Raw genomic sequence first — 12,554 nt, 5'->3', positions numbered from 1 at the left:
AGTACCCATGTCTCGGAGGTTACAGGGGATCTGCTAATGCTCCGCCAAGGAGATCCTCTACTTCACATGGAGCCTGAGTCTCAGTTTTCTGAGGAGAAATCCATCCACCAAGAGATTTCCAGCGATTCAGACCCTCCAGAGACCTTCCTTGATTCTTTGAACAGTTCTAAGTGTCAAGCACAGGGACGTCATAAATGCAAGCAAGTTCTCCTCCCAGCAGAACAACAGAGTAAACAAACAATAACAGATAAACAATAGATTTCAGATAAGGACCCATGCTAGAAGGGACCGTGGCAGAGACGTGCAACCTTCCTAATGGGAAAGGAGCAACCAGCAAAATGTGATCTCCAGGCAGCGGGAACAGAAGGTGCAAAGCCCGAGCAGAAACAAGTGCTGCAAGTTTGAGAAAGCAAAAGGAGCCCCCCCCCCGCCCCCTCCTCCCGTGAGTAGCCAGAATGGGGTTGGGGTGGGTCAGCGAGGCAGGGGGGCCCTGAATCTGAAGGTCCCGTAGGATTTTATGGTAAGTGCAGTGGATCCTTCTTGGGAAAACTCAAATGATCTCAGCCCCCTCTCTCCCAGTTAGTCATGCTAAAAACACAGGCAAGAGGGATGGGAGCATGATTCACAAACGGGAGGGTGACAGTGACCAGAGCGAATATAACCTAAATTTAAGGAGGAAGAATCTGTTGCTTGGCTACCAGGCCTGGGGATGGTAATGGGTAGAAATGGGAAGCTGACGTGGAGAAGGGAGAGACCCCAGGGTGTGGGGGAGGCGAGACCAGGAAGCCCTCCTGGGTTCCTGGACTGAGAGTTTCGGCAGCTTCCAGGAGGCGCAGGACTTGTGTTTTTAAGGGAGTCCAGTCTGGTCATTTGCCCTGGGTCACAGTCTCAAAAAGACTCCGGCAGGGGCTTGGCTGCATCTCGGAGCTTCAGAGTCATGTCAGTCCCCTTCGGACAGGTACAAGCAGGAAGGCTTTGCCTAAAAATGAGGGCTACAGGGGAAGCAGAGGAGGCCCCGACGGCACTACTCTGTGGGGTCTAGACCTCCTTGGACGGGTCACAGCCCTGCTCCAACAGGAACCTGCTGAGTGGTCTCAGGCAAATCCTTCCTCCTCTTTCTGTCCTGTGGCCAGAGTGGATTGGATTCCATCATCTGGAAGGGTCAGGCCCAGGAGTCCTCATGTGCTTTGGCTTTCTTAATGGGGAGAATATTCAGGAACCCGGGGAGATGGGCTTAGAGATCAGCTCTTGACCCCAGAAGTGGGCCCCAGAAGCCAGCCCCTCCCTAGACCACCTCCCAGAGATCAGGGCTGCAGGGCCTAACCACCAGCAGCCAGCCCTGCTCTCCTTAGCAGTAAGGGAGAAAGGAAGGCCCCCCTCCTGCTTCCCGTGCACCAAAAAAATAAAAAGCTTCCCAGCAGAACAGCAGAGCCGCCAAGCAGCCAAGCTTTGCTTCCGCCACATTAGAAATCAGCAAGCAGCGGAGTCTGCTCTCCTCCCCCACCGCCTCTCTCTCCTCTCTCTTTTCTTCCCCCTCCTCTCCTCGCTTACTCTGGCCTCCCCGCCACCTATCAGAGTCAAGGCCACCTCCTGGGAAGCCCAGAGGGTTTCTCATCAAATCAGCATTTGTCATAAGGAAAACAGGTTTATTTTCCTCATTTTGAGAAGGTGTCAGCGGTGGCGGTGGCTGTGGCGGGTGGCAACAGCAGCAATGCAAAGGGTGCTTTGTAGATTCAAAGCTTCCCCCCCTGCGGCAGAATCTGACACTCTCTTCCCTTTACCTCTCAAGCTGCCCCTCTGGCCTCTCTCTCCCGCCATCCTCTTAACCCTGACCTATGAGCCTTTGCTTACAGACCTGTCCACTCCTAGTTCTTCCTTCCTTCACTTCATTACCCTCATTCAGTAATTGAGAGTCCTTCCTTTTGTGTGCCAGGAACAAGAGGTGCTGAGGATATGAGACGCAGGGGGAGAGGGGTGTGCATGGATACATGAATAAACCATTAAAATACAAAGCAGTCACCGTGGCGACAGAGGTGTGCACACACACACACAGCCTTGCTGTGACACCAAAGGGAACAGTCAGTCCACGTGGGTGTAGAGATCAAGGTAAATGTCCCAAAGGCAGGGATGCTGGAGCAGGGATCCCAGGCCATTAGGAGCTGCTGGGATCCAGGGTTGGTGGGTGGGTGTCACTCCAGGCCAGGGGCTGCAGAATCAAAGGACCTTAGCACAGAGGAGTAAGAGCGGGCGGCAGGAGCAAAGGCAGAGCCCCTGCAGTTTTCCTGATGTTGGGGATTGGGATGGGAAGAATCAAGTGAGCATTTGGGAAGTTCCGGGAAAGCTGATTTTGTTTTTTTTGTTTTGTTTTGTTTTTTTTTTAAATATTTATTTTTCAGTTTTTGGCGGACACAACATCATTGTTTGTATGTGGTGCTGAGGATCGAACCCGGGCCGCACGCATACAAGGCGAGCGCGCTACCGCTTGAGCCACATCCCCAGCCCGGGAAAGCTGGTTTTAATGAAGACAAGCCTGCAGTCATTGGTTAGGAGGTTGATGCAATGGAATTTGAAGACATAAGATATGAGTTCTGGGTGAGGAAAACGGTAGCAAGGTTGGATGAGAGAAAGTGTAGGAGGCACAGAAAGAACCATTAGGGGAAGAACTTGCAATGGTTTCACAGATGTGGGACTCTTCAGCAGAGGAACCAGCTGGCTCCCAGGGAGGGTGTGAGAGGGCTTCCTGAGCATCCCCTGCATAGAGGCCAGGCAGAGGGCACTGCTTGGGAGGAACAGGGACAGGCCTAGGGGAAGCCACAGGGGCATGCAAGCAGAAGAGAAATTGAAGAGAGAGCCGCAGCAGAAGAGACCAGCCTGGCACCATAGGAAATGCCTGTAATCTCAGCAACCTGGGAGGGAGACTGAGGCAGGAGGATCACATGTTTGAGGCCAGCTTTGGCAACTTAGCAAGACCCTATCCAAAAAGAAAAAAAAAAAAAAGGCTGGGGACATAACTTAGTGGTAGAGCTTCCCTGGGTTCAATTCCTAGTACCAAAGAGAGAGAGAGACAGACAGACAGACACACGGACTAGTCACCCACAAAGAAGGAAGGAGTTGGGGCAACCCTCACTCAGAGGAGGATTTTGCAAACTGTCTTTTGAAGTGGAATGACGCTCCTCTTGGTGACTGTGCGTGTACAGTCTGGGCTCACTGCTGCCTTCATAGACTGAGGACGGCCTCACTCGCTCACCTCCTGGATCTTCCTGGATGTGAACTGCTCTTCATTTTGCCACTCGTCATCAACACAGAGACCTTTCTATCCTGGTGCCCACTAGGTATAAGTGGCCATCCAACCCTCTAGCTGGGCTGTAGCCCACGGAAAAAGCCTTTGTGCTCAGAAGATTCCCAATCTAACGCAGAGGGTGTGTGCAAAATCCCCACCCATTGAAAAGCAACAAACAAGTAACACAGACACAGGAACACACCTGCCATGAAGCAAGCACAGGCTAAAGGAGAGAAGGGAAGCCTGGGAAAGGGTGCAGAGACACCCTCTCAGGCATCCGCTCTGGCTCCCGAGTGCCAAGACCCATTGGGATGCGATGCCCGTAATTCAGAGCCCATCAATCCTGCAGGGCCTGGTGCTCTGACCCCTTTGAAAACCTCTCTCTTCTCTGACAGCTGAGCCCTTCTCCTTGGAGGCCCGGGGCGGGGAGGTTTCTCTGTAGATGTGCTCTGGGGCTCTGCAGCCAGCATGATGGATGAGAAGGCAAGAGCAGCTCAGGGCAGCTAAGGCCAGAGGGGCCGAGAAGGGAGAGAAATACGATGGCAAAGCAATTCAGAACAAGAGGGACACTGGGGGCCGGCTGGGGGCAGGGGAGCTGGATCCCTCTCTGTCATTTCCGTTTGCCTGTCTCTCTCTCTCTCTAACTAGGAACTCAGTTCTGTGACTCAAGTGACACAGAGAGGTTGAGGCAGCAGAGAGGGGAAGGTGAACCAGATGTTCACAGGATCGTCTCTTCCTTCTCTTCAGGGCCATGGGTTTGGGGTGCAGTGAAGAGTTGCTTACCCGCAGCCACCCCTCTTCTCTGCCCCAGTGCCCCAATGCCCCAGAAACAGGCTGCGGCCTGGCTGTCTTGGCATAGATACAGGATCCATTCAACCTGGTTCTCACGGGTATAGGACACAGATACCGAGGACAGCAGCTAGCAGAGGGAAAGGGACATTTCCCGGGATGCAATCCAATCCAGACTCCAAACCAGGGACCGAGGTAGAACAGAACTGCAGCCGCTCTCCCCAGGAGCCGAGCTCTGCAATTTCGGCTGCTTGGCAGGCTTGGCAGTCCGGAGGCAAGCCTCAGCCTACTCTGCCCCAGCCCCTGAATTCCATTTGTCCAGACCTTCCATGTGCTCACAAGACAACAGGGAAGCTGACAGAGTATTACTGTCCTCCCACTCACTCAGCTGCTGGGGTGGGGGAAGAAAGAAAGAGAAAGCCATGGCAGCCCCCCCCCTCCGCCCCTTGCTAAGCTGCTAATGTGACAGGATGCTGGGCATAGGGGAGGGGCGCCGGGGCTGGGGAAGCTGGTGTTGTTGGTCTCTCCTACCTAAAATATTGAGAATGACTTCCTTATTGGTTGGGTCTCCAAACTGTCTCTCTTTCTGGAAGTGAATATGGAACCGTCAGGATTACAAAGCGTCTCAGGGCTGGGGACCCCACTTCCTGTGGTTCCCTTACTCCTGGATATGGGGGTTATATTGACAAATCAAACATGTGCTCATGTTGATAGTCTGGGGCCAGAGTTGAGGGGAGTTACATTGGCAGTGAGAGACACAGCCAGCCATGCAGGGAGGGGAAGGAGCTGGGGCCACGATGGGCTGGAAGTTTCCTTGGAGGAAGGAGCAGGTGCACTGGCATGGGCCCCTCTTCACCTGCTTAGCGACCCAGCTCTTGTGGGCTGGGTGACCCACGGAGTAGGGTCCCACACAGACAGCTGCTGAGGGCAAACTTCTGCATGGTGGGGGTGTGCCTTGCCCACAGTCATGGCATGATGCAAATCTGTAGAGAGCATGACAGGCCATTGACAGCACGTGGTTCTGAAGGTGAGAAGCAGGAAGACTGTTGCTAGGGTGGCCTGGTCTTTCCTCTTCTCTTCCTCTTCCTTCACAGGCCGCTGCTTATCCCTCACTCCTGCCCATCTCCCCCTAACATTCCTCCAACCCCCCAGACATGCCTCAGTTCAGGTCTGGGACATCCTCTGGGTCCCTGAAAAGAAGAATAGGAATCCTCCCTTGGGGATCTGGCACCCAGGATGATGACCATGATCAGGTGATGGTCAGATAAGCCAGAGGGAAGCAGCTGCCTGGACACAGGCAGAAGAGCCTCACCCAGGTGCCAGCCAGAGCCTAGAAAGCCCAGAGCATCTGGGCCACATTTGTCCCACGGAGCTCCAGAGGCAGGCTGCATAGAATCCACCCTGCTTGCCCCTCCAGCGCTTCCCACTCTCTGCCTGCTCCTGCCCCATGCCCTGGGCCTGGACCAGGCTCTTGCGGAGGGGGTGGGCCAGCCATGGAAGCCTGACTGTGGAGACAAAGCCTGCAGAGGCTTCTCCACTCAGTTTTTTCACACTCCTGCAGTTTGTTGGTGCTCTCTTCTTTCCAAGCCAAGAGGCCACAGGTCTCCTGGCGCGGGTCCTCCTTTTGCTCCGTTCAGGTCTCTGGGGCCATGGCTATGCTCTCCTCCCCTCCAAGTGTCCCACCTGCCCTTTCGGGTTTCCCTTAACCCTACCTGGTTTTGTGTACACCCTTTCTTTCATGCTGGACCTCGGTTAATACACATCTTACACCTTCTCTCCCCCTATGTAGAAAAGCTGGGTCTTGGTTGGGTCTCCGAACTGCCTCTCTTTCTGGAAGTGAATATGGAACCGTCAGGATACAAAGCATCTCAGGGCTGGGAACCCCACTTCCTGTGGTTCCCTTACTCCTAGATATGGGTGTTATATTGACAAATCAAACATGTGATCCATGTTGATACTCTGGAGCCAGAGTTGTGGGTAATTACATTGCAATCCTTCCCAAAATATGGCCTGGGTTGTTAACTCCTGCAGATGAAGCCGGGTTTGAATCTTAATCCTGCCACTAGGTAGGTTATTCTTGTTTTTTACCTTCATCTGGAAAATGGGGGTACTACCCTGTCTCAGGCTGATTAACTTCAGTAATGTGCATACACATGGTGCTCATTATTTTGCACACAGAGCCCAACAAACAGAAGCTGTTGTTGTGCTATAAGAGAAGTGCGACATGCTTTAAGCTCTCCCTCTTGGAACCCTTTTGGGACCCAGCCAGCAGTCATGGTTATCAAGATGTGGGACTACTCCAGGACCCTGGTATTCTTTGGACAGTTCCTGGAATGTGGGTCCCAGTCCTTCTCCTGGAGTCGCCCTCCTTCCTGAGAGTTCCTTCTCAGGAGACCTCTACCCTCCCTTGGGTGCCATCAGAACAGCCCAATGGTGCAGGTGGGGGAAGGGCAATGGACAAAGATCCTTTGTACTGAAACCCCAATGGGCAAGGGCAGGGACCTAGGCAGCCCGCCTCTCTGATGCACTTCCAAGTTTCACTTAATGCTCATTATCATAACCAAGATCACAATGCTGGCTCCCTTCACATCTGTGGTATCAGCTTGCAGTGACTCATTGCCAAGTCTCAGGGCGTATTAGGAACCACCACGTGGATCCAGATGCGTCACTCCTTGGGGCTGGGAAGCAAGGACTGAAGCCTGAGGCCTTCAGAGAGCTGCAGCCCCAGCAACATCAGACCCCCCAGGTGCCCAACAACTCCCAGTCCTGTTCCATCCCTAACCCCCAGATGCCACAACTAGATAGGTCAAAAATTTGCTGGGAAAAGGAAAGAAAACAAAGGAGAGGGGTTATGGAATGGCCACTGGGTGCCACCCAGGAAGTGGGTGCTGGACCCCAATGTCTGGGACCATGCACCCAGAGATTTGATCACACCTTCACTCAGGTACCATCTCCACCGCACAGAGGAGACACATCTGCAGCTCAGAAGGGTGCAATTCTCTTCATGATAACATCCCACTCATCCTCAGGGTTCCAGTCCTACCCACTAATCTGCTGCTCCCAGACAGGAGTGTGTCCTCACCATGAGGGGTATTGCAAGGGAGTGGGGGACAGAGGACAGGGGCAAACCCAGGAGGAAACAAGGCTGGTCAGAGGGGCAGAGACAGTCACCACACACAGGATGGGGGTGGGGTCAGGGTGCCTGGGCTGGGAACAGTAGGCACCAGAGGCCCTGGAGTATCAGCTGGGCCCAGAGTATGTTTGTTCTTCTCTGAAAGGTCACAGAGGAGCTGGTGCTTTGAGGGGAAAAGGGGCAGAGAAAGAGGCACGGACTGATGGGGTTTTTTTGTTTTTTGTTTGTTTTTTTACAAAGTGTCAGTTCCAATGCCAAAGACCCAGCCCTAGGGATGAGACCCAGTGGGGAAGACCAGACAGAGGCTGGGGCGGCTGCCCTGACAGAAGCCACAGGGGTTGCGGGTCATTCTGTTGGAGGCTCAGGAGCCAGTCTGCCAACAGAATTTCAGGAATGTGAGCAATGCCCACCAATGCATGAAGAGGGAGGCCAGGGAGATGAGGAGGAGAGCCAGGAGCCCTCTGCAAACCATGGGGAGAAAGGGACCCACTGCCAGGTGTGCTAATGTGTAGGGTCCCCAGGGAGCACTTATATCCACTTCTTCCATCCAATCTCCTCTTGGAAAGTAGAGGCCCCGGTGTCTAGAGAGCACTAGAGCACCAGCTACGAGATGTCCAAGACGTTTGCTTGTACAGATACTTGGCCACGAGATAATAATATCCTGTACCCAGGATATTATGTCCTGGCCCCTCTGGCACCAAAAAGCAGGTGGGGCCCCAGCTGGACCTAGAATTTACCAGTTTCAACCACAAAGGCCTGCAGTCATTTTTAACTTCTAAAATGTGACCCATTTCTTATTTTCAGTAGAACTGAAAAATATTCATATTATATGCCCATTTATTTGTGGCTCTATGAAATCCATTTTCATAATATTTAATATTTTTGATTTATTGAATCGTCACTTGAATTTTATTGGCTGCTCTTCCCCACTCTGCACTAGCTGCAAAGGCTTCATGTGGCCGTGGCTTGCACAAACTCAGCCAGGAGTGACCACAGCATCCTGGGCAGTGAGTGGGAGGAGGCTCAGCACCAACCAGGACTGAGAGTGCCTCCTGGGCAGCAATGGACAAGGGCTCCAGCCAGCTAGAGTGGCCTTACCCTCCGCACACCAATGGGAAGGACATCTAGAGGGCATACGGGGATCCAGAGCTGGGGCCACAGGACTTTCACCCAGTTCTAGAGCCCATGCAGGCGGCTTTCCAGGCTCATGTGTGATGAGTCTTGAGTTCATCCAGGGTCCCCAAAGCTGGTCCCCAGAACAGAGTTAAGCATTGCAGTCCGGACATTCCCATACCTCTGGAAGATTCTCCCCAAACAATCTATGAAATGGAGTTTATCTCACCTGTGAAAGTGTGAAGACCCAGGCGAACCCCAGCTGTGCTCTATCCTAGCCAAGTGACCTTGGGCAAATCACCTCGATTCTCTGAGTTTCTGTTTCTATAAGACAGGCTTCCCGACGTGCCTTTGGAAAGGTTAACATGAGGACTCAAGACGATGACATAGGTAAAGCTCCTAAGGCAATGCCTGACCCCTAGGAAGGGTTCAACAGACATGAATTCACTCTCCTCCTCACGCCGAGCCCCAGGAAAATGGCCAGGGTGTCGTGGCCACAACCGAGCCAGGTAATCCCACCTCACTTTCCACTGCCCCTGGCCCGGTTCCACAGAGACTCAAGCATGCTCAGTTCACACCAGCTGGCAGAGCCTGGGGTGAGGACACTGGGTGAGTGAGGAAGAGAAGCCTCCCTGGTGGGGGGAGTAGTGTTCACAGTAAGAGCCAGCCCCAGCCACACCCCAGCCAGAAAGAGCTGCCTGGGGCAGAGGGAAGCCCTGGGGAGGCCATCCCCTCTCCATGCCCACTTCCCTGCCCCCAGACAGAGGCAGGATGTTGTCTGGATTAAGTGCTCCATATGACTCTGGGACCCTGGGGACCTCGCCTGCTTGCCTGCAAAGGTCCCCAAAGGCCTGCTCTGCACCTGTCCTGGGGCCCTCTGAGGCTTGTGTTACCAACAATAGTTTCAAATCCCTGATTAAAATGCTGCAGCAGGGAGAATCAATAACCATTGGCAGCTGAGCCTCTAATAAGTATAATAATCGCCATTAATGGAAAGAGTGGGGGAGTGAGTGGGGCTGGTAATATAGTGATTATATTAATCTGCCCCATCGAGAGCTCTGTCTGCCTGCTCTTGGCATGCCGTGGCCTGGAGCCCATCAGGAGGCACAGGGGCTGCCAGCCAAAGCAGCCAGCAGGGCTTCACCCGGCTCCAGACTCTGCACCTCCGCAGCCCCCACGCTCCCTTCTCCAACCAGCATGGGATGGGAGGAGGCGAGGGAAATCTTAGCAGGGAAGAGGGGGAAAGCCAGAGGAGGGGAGCGCTCCAGGCTCCAGGCGCCTGAGGAGCTGGAGTCTGGTATTCAGGCTTCAAGGGTTTCTCGCTTATTGAATGTCACTGAGTAGCAGCTTGCATAGGTTTAGGTGTGCAAGGAGTGACATCCAGGCATTTTGCAGCTGGAAACTCATTAAGCTGTCATAGCAACCCACAAGGTAGATGTTATTATTATTATCCTCACTTCACAGGTAGAAACTGAGTCACAGTTGGTTAAATGATTCACCCAAGGTATCTATGCCTTAAGTTCAAGATTTTGGACTTGAACTAGGTGGCCCATCTTTACTGTCTGTGCACTGATCTCCTCTGTTTTGCTCCTCTCCTAAGCTGCTTCTGTAACCCCTAAACCTGGACATGGTAGATACTCAATAAACAGGATTGTCTGGAGCCATGAACTATCTCTGGTTTTGACTTTTTAAAAAAGTTTTCAGCACTAAGGACTGAACCCAGGGCAGCTCTGCCACTGAGCTGCATCCCCTGCCCTTTTTATTTTTAATTTTGAGACAGGGTCTTGTTGATCTGCCCAGGCTGCCTTCAAATTTGCAATCCTTCTGCCTCAGCCTCCCAAGTCACTGGGATTATAGGCATTTGCCACCATGCCCAGATGGTCCCACTTGCATTTATGACAAGCACAACTCCCACTTCTTGTATTTGAGCCCCATCCCAGTCTGAGTATACTTTAAAACATCTTTCTAGCAAGAATTAGTAAGCATGGAAGTGGTCCAGGCCTGCAGAAGAACACTCCTTTTCCCTTTTCCCCCAATTTGACTTGGTCTTGAACACAGACCATGCCTTTTTTGTGGCTACAGGGATGGGACACCAGCTGAGAACATCCCCCGCCCCCCTGCCAGGGCTTCTCTGGTGCTGCACTTGGCTGACCATTCCATAGGTCTTATCCCCTCTCAAAAGCCTAAAAGCAAGAGAGCTGGTTTGCTCTGCCACCACCTTCCAGAAAGTTTTCTTGGAGATGGGGACAATCCTGAGAGAGGAAGGAGTTCATTAGAAGTGGCCATGCCCACACCATCCTCCTGGGACCCAACCATCTCTCCATTAGAGAAACCCAACCTCAACCCACAAAATCATAGCACATGAGGTATCAGTCTGTTATCTCAGAGGGTTAATGGATTCCCCAAGAACTGTAAGCCTCCAGCTCAGGTCAATATTGAGAGCAATTCTGTCCAGGGCTCTCTTTTTTGTCCCACCTTGTATTCTATACCTAGCACAGTGTCCAATGCATATATATTGTTTCATTGTACAAATAAACAAACTAATGTATGTTCCTCTTGGTCTCATTCACCATCTCATATTCCAGACTCCAGACAAGTTCTATTAAAGTAAATTGGTTTTTAGAAAAAGCGACATTTTAGTGTCTTTTTAGTGTCTTTAGTACTTTTCTTTCTTTCTTTCTTTTTTGCAGTGCTGGAGACTCAAGGCCTTAGGGTTTGCTAGGCAAGCATACAACTACCTAGCTACACTAGCTCAATGAATAATTTTTAAAATTATATAAAATATACATAATATAAAATTTACCATTTTAACAAAATTGGGTATAGTTTAGTAGCATTAAGTACCTTTATGTGGTTTTATAACCATCTCCACAACTCACTTCTAGAACTCTTCTTATCTTGCAAAACTGGAACTCTATACCCATTAACTCTGTACCCAGATAACTATCCATTCTCCTGACTCTGACAAACACTGTTCTACTTTATGTCTCTTCTCTAGCTACCTCAAAAGTTTGGGGAGGTGGCTCTCTCATAATTCAGTTAACTATCATTTTAGGTTTTATTATAGATTGTTTCCAATCTTTCCTTATTATCAGTAATGCACCAATTTTTTTTTTTTTTTTGCTTTGAACTCCTAAACTCAAGTGATCCTCCTGCCTCAGCCTCCTGAAGAGCTGGGCTTACAGCTGCCTGTCACCACCCTCAGTTTATCAAATGCATTTATGCAAAAGTTTTTGTGTATGTAGGATTAGTTCCTTGGGATTGATTGTCAGAATCAAGAATCACTGGACTAGGAATGTGGATCAAGGTAGAGTGCTTGCCTGAATTCAGTGCCCAAAGCCCTGAATTCAAACCCTAGCACCTCAAAAAAATTGACTAGGGAAAAAATAACTTAAGCATTTTTAGGCTTGTGATACATATTGTCAGTTAGCCAAATGATGTTAGCAATTTGTATATTATGTCTAAAACATTATGTTGGGAATGTATAAAGATGTCCATATCACTGTGTACTTACCCCACAAAATTTTTAAAGTGCATCATTAATTGTGAAGCATAAATCTATATATTAGACCAAAAATATGTTGTAGCAACTGGAGTTTGGTGGAAAGAGTGCTAAACTTGGAGTTGGGTCTATTTTCAGAAGGTGAGTAAAGGGCAGAATGTGCCCTGAACTGGAAGGAGAACATATAGCTGCTACCCAGCACCTACCACTCCCCAGAACCTCTTTCTTATTCTTTTTCTTTTTTTTTTTTAAAAGCAGTTTTTGGGTTTTTTTTTGTGTGGATTTTTATTTTTATTTTCTTTCCTTTTGATTTTGGTAGCAGGGATTGAACTCAGGGGCACTCCGACCACTGAGCCACATACACAGTCCTTTTTTGTATTTTAAATTTTATTTGGAAACAGGGTCTCACTGAGTTGCCTAGTGCCTCGCTTTTGCTGAAACTGGCTTTGACCTCCTCATCCTCCTGCCTCAGCCTCCCAAGCTTCTGGGATTACAGGCGTGCATCACTGCACATAGCTTAAAGCATTTTTTGAAACAGTGATTTATTTCTTATTTCTTGCAGTACTGGAGATCAAACCCAGGGCTTCATGCATGCTAGGCAAGTGCTTGAGCACTGAGCTACATCTTTAGCCCTTTTTAAATTTTTGAGACAAGATTTCTTTTAAGTTGCTCAAGTTGGCCTTCAATTTATGATCCTCCTGCCTTGACTTCAAGAATAGAGATTATAGGCCTGTGCC

This window comes from Marmota monax, unplaced genomic scaffold (genome assembly GCF_021218885.2).
Source record: "Marmota monax isolate L192 unplaced genomic scaffold, Marmota_monax_Labrador192_F-V1.1 WCK01_AAM20220418_F8-fsc00099, whole genome shotgun sequence".
NCBI classification, from domain to species: domain Eukaryota; kingdom Metazoa; phylum Chordata; class Mammalia; order Rodentia; family Sciuridae; genus Marmota; species Marmota monax.
Note: the sequence above shows the minus strand (reverse complement) of the source record.